Raw genomic sequence first — 4882 nt, 5'->3', positions numbered from 1 at the left:
CTAGTACATGGTGCTGATATCACCAAGGTCCAGTGTTGGATCCCGGTTCTGCCCAAGCCGCAAAGTAAAATGAAATAAAATAGAAATTTAACAGGGTCACCACTGAGAACTCTCCCTCCTACCCACCTTCCCAATCACCGGCTTTCTCTCTGAATGCAGTCAGTGTTCTCAGTGCTCACGTGTGTCAACTTACTTTTTAATCTCCATTGCCATCGATAGATTATATTTCTGTTACCACCACCCTGTAGATTCTCTCATTTCGAGGCTAAATCACTCATACCACTTTCTCTGTCTATATCTACCAACTTCCAGGATGTTCCTCATCTTCTGTAGTGACTTTAGTCCCTGTTTCACCGACATTTCCATCCCTTCCTCTGAGATTTCAACATTCCTGTCTATGGCCTCACAAATTCCCCCCACTTGGAAGGTCTTTATCTCCACTCCAGTTCCTCCACCACCAGCCTGGTCATACCTCAGACATCAGCATCTCTCAAAACAACTCCACCTCTGAGTGCTGGAGGGGTAACAGTCCTCCTCTGACCACAGACCCTTTATCTTCACCTTAATCACTGTCCGGTTCTACTGACTCTGTCCTAGGGCTCTTTGTGAGCTCCAGCTTTTCTTCTTTCCTCAGCTATTCCTGGATTTCCTGGTTTCACTTGTCCTACCTGGCCTGGATCCTCAGGGTTCACCATTTCAACAAGAGAATTCTCTGCCCTCTTACCTGACCACCACTTGTATCTATCCTAACATTACTATTATCTATAAATTCCTAGGGTAGTTCTGAAGACATTTCTGTGCTTTTAAACCCTCAGTGGCTTCCCAGGAATCCAGTCCAGAATTCTCAGCTAAACAGCCAGTGCATTCCATGATCCAGGGAGGTCCACGTTTCTAGTGTGTCCATAACTATCACGTCATGGATCCAATGATTCAGCTAAATTCAGCTACTTGATCTTGTCTGAACATACCCCAGGCTTTTCCAACTCCAGTCTTTTGTCTGCTCAGTCCTTCTGCTTGGAATTATCTCCATATGTGCCTATTGAAGTCTCATAGATTCTTCAAGGCTCAGTTCAAGTCACATCTCCACCAATTTTCTCTCGTTTTCCCTTCTCTCCTATAAATTCTCAGAGTCCATTGTGAGAACTTACTTCTTTTAGAAAACAAGCACATTCTGCTGCATATGGTTGTAATTTTTGCATCTTATCTTCCAAAGAGACTGAACTTCTTGAGGACACTTTCTTGTATTCTGATAGTACCCACGACATTAAAGAATTGCTTCATAAATTTGGACAGAATACATTTAAATTTTTTCCTGGCAAGAAATAACAAGGAATAGAAATCAAAAACAGGGCGGAATTAACATTACAGTGTTCGGATACCACCCAATTTCATTCTCAGATTTTTTTAGAAAACTCAGAATCTGGGCCGGCCCGGTGGCGCACTGGAGAGTGCGCAGCTTGGGAGTGTGGCGGCGCTCCCGCCGAGGGTTCGGATCCCACGTGGAGACCGGTTCCCGCTCACTGGCTGAGCGCGGTACAGGCGTAACACCGAGGGTTGCGATCCCGTTGCCAGTCAGTAAAAAAGACAAAAAGGGAAAAAAAAAAAAATAAAACTCAGAATCAAATTTTTTCCCTCCCCCAATTGTCTTAGAAACTGTTCTTTTCTACCTAAATGTAGAGCAAAGCTCCAGGAAAGGAAAGTGTAAGACTCATTTCTGCTATACATCATGACATATGGGATATTTGTATGGCAAATGCACGTGTGGGATTTTACGTATGTTGGGGCTCACAGAGATGGTCACTAAAGAGGCACAGCTGTGACCATCACTGGTGCTCACACGTCAGTTGTGACGATCGTATCCTTGAGCAACAAATCCTCCGTGTCTTTGCAACAGATGCTGGTTTCTCACTCCCCACTTCCCCCACCCCCAGTGGACTCTTACTTTTTTGCAGAACCTCTTGTTGACCCCCATTCTCTTGTAATTACTTCTTTATTTTGTACTAGTTGGCTTACTCAATATAAACATGAGTGAGGTCTCTCCAGTCATAAAATTGCTTGTGTGACAACATTAGCATTCTTTCGGTTGTGAGAATGAATATCAACTCTTACTTCCTGAGAAAACACAGCTGTGGCTTAAGTACACTCACCACGCGGAGCCTCATCAGGATCGACTAAGCACAGACTAACAGGAAAGAGCACCTGATGATCACGTCCAGTTTCTGTCATTCCCCACAGCTCAACAGCTGTGGCTTAAGTACACTCACCACGCGGAGCCTCATCAGGATCGACTAAGCACAGACTTCCAGGAAAGAGCACCTGATGATCACGTCCAGTTTCTGTCATTCCCCACAGCTCAGTCACCCCTGTGCTCTGTCCCTTATAGATCAGTATGCAGTACACATGCAGCAGGCATTCCAGAGTATGTGGGCTATTAAATACAGCCTATGAGCTCTTTGGGCTTCTTAAGAAAGCCACCAGTGACATGAAGTGTCATATGGCTTCCTTCTATTGGCTTATGTAGCTATTGGCCAAGAGAACAGCACCGCCATCCCTCACAAGGGGTCTTGGCTAAGGTTATGGAATCTCTGTGGCTTTCTTATCTCCAACTGATGGTGAAATATGCACGTTGTCTGGTAGCAGCAGGCCAGTAGGACACAGGGTGGACTGGCTGGGGACCTCCATCTGATATCTCTGTATGACCGTGAGGGCAGAAAGGAGCAAGACAAACCAAAAACATCACTGCAAATTGCTTAGGGTTAAGTGATGAAAACCACAAAAACAGGAGCATGAACTCTGTCCTCAGGCCTCAGGGTCTCGGCAGGTGGGTGGGAACCTACAGAGAAGAGCAGTGACAGTCACAGGCATGAGGGCAGAAGAAACCAGTGCAGGTGGGTACAGTGATCTCAGAGTCTACACTTTCTGAGAAAGTCCTCATTTTAAATATTTTATTATGTTGTCAGACATGTTCTGTTCTTTTATCCTAAAGGCTTAGTCATTGAAAAATTAAGGAGAAAAAATATACTTTGACCCATGGTAGTGTTCTCCAAACACATGCTATCATTGACACACTCTGGTGCAGGAAGAATGGGGAAGGTTGAATCCACACTACAAGTTCTGGTTTCCACAAGCGTCCTGAAGGGTGAGCAGAGAAGCCTGAGGTGGCCCAATCCCCATGAGATGAGGCCATGTCTAAAATCACAGCTGATCTGCTGAGACTTGAAAAAGGGTAGGATGAACTGTGCTGCCTCGGTGAAAGAAGGGAGGTTGACTTTAGCTCAGTTTACGTCACACACATCTTCAACACAAGATGGAGGCCGATGAGGGTTCAATTCGGCCACTAGTTCCAGCACCAGAGTCGGAGCTATGGGCTGACATCATCCCAGAGACACTTCAAGAGGTTTTCAATAGACTTGGAAACAACACATTCTCTTATTTTTTTCTGTTGGTTTCTTAGGGTCAGAGGTAATGTCTTAGAGGAAGTAATCAAAGGGCATTTCTCATATTGACTTGTGACCAGGATCATCAATAGAAAAGAAGTTCCCTCATCAGGATCTCAGAGAGAAAACTGGGCTTCTAGTTGCACAGAATGACAAATATTCATTATGTGATGCTAATAATAATGGGAGGCATTTGGAAGTCAAGGGTATTTATAATAAACATCTTCAAAGAACTCTGATCTGTGGTTATCATATATGTAGACGATAATGATGAAATGACATGCTTACCTGTCTCCTCCAAGAATTGCATATAAAGTTCTTACATGAAGTGATATTGCTGGAAAAATCTGCATATTCCTTATGCTTGGGTTCATATTTGTTTCCTTTCTTTCCCCAAAAGCCAGGTATGTTAATACTAGAAGACCACAGTATTTTGGAAGAAGCTCTAGATTTCAAATCCAAAGCCAGATGATCAATTTGTACATATGTGTAAAGAAGATACATGAGAAAAAGAGATTGGACCCGATCCTCTGTGGGTTTCTAGTTTTCCAAAGATGCTATTAAATCATGAGTCAGGAGGCTTGGATTTGAGTCCTGATTCTTCCCTAACAAGGTGCTTAACTATGGTTAAGTTATTCATTTTATTTTATTTTAAAATCTCCCTGGCCATTTTAATTTTATTTTTGGTGCCTGGCCAGTACTGGGATCCGAACCCTTGACCTTGGTGTTACAAGGTAGTGTGCTAACCAGCTGAGCTAACCGGCCAGTCCCCTGGTTAAGTTATTTTGATCTTAGTTGCCTCATCTCTAATGGGGCAGCTACTCTAGATGACCTCAAAGTCCCTTTCAGCTGCAGCATTCTGAGGTCTGGCATGGTGGGTGGGCACTGGACTCTAACTGGGTTCTAAAAAAAAGCAGCCATAACATGGAACACCTGGGTGCATTCTCATTTTTTATGTGCACTACTTGATCAAAGACTGGTATTCAAAGCTTTGAGAAAAAAAATACCAGTATTCAAAGCTTCAAGGAAAAAATACATTGAGTGGTATATTTCTTATTGAGTGCTCTAACTGGTAAATTATGAAGAAGGAGCTAATAATAATAAATGAAGTCAGGTGAAAAAAGGTCAAAAATATAGAAAATATCAAGAAATGAATTTAGTTTCTCTGTTGATAAAACCATATACAAGCAAGAACTGTTCTTTTACAATCCTACAAAAAGAAATAGCTTTATGGAAACCTAGCCTGAGGTTTTATGGAGAAAAGATTAGAATTAGAAAGCTTCCAAATCTATCAAAAGAGAAACATGTTTTTTTTCATCTCTATTTGGGATGATAAATAATGCATTTCAGTTTCAGAGGCCCAACTAAAATCCAAGGATGAAAGAACGGGTGCTTAAGTGGCTAGAAATAAACACAGCCACCGCTTTCCCCACGTGAGGAATGCG

The sequence above is a fragment of the Galeopterus variegatus genome, unplaced genomic scaffold (assembly GCF_000696425.1).
Source record: "Galeopterus variegatus unplaced genomic scaffold, G_variegatus-3.0.2 Scaffold7434, whole genome shotgun sequence".
Classification (NCBI taxonomy): domain Eukaryota; kingdom Metazoa; phylum Chordata; class Mammalia; order Dermoptera; family Cynocephalidae; genus Galeopterus; species Galeopterus variegatus.
Note: the sequence above shows the minus strand (reverse complement) of the source record.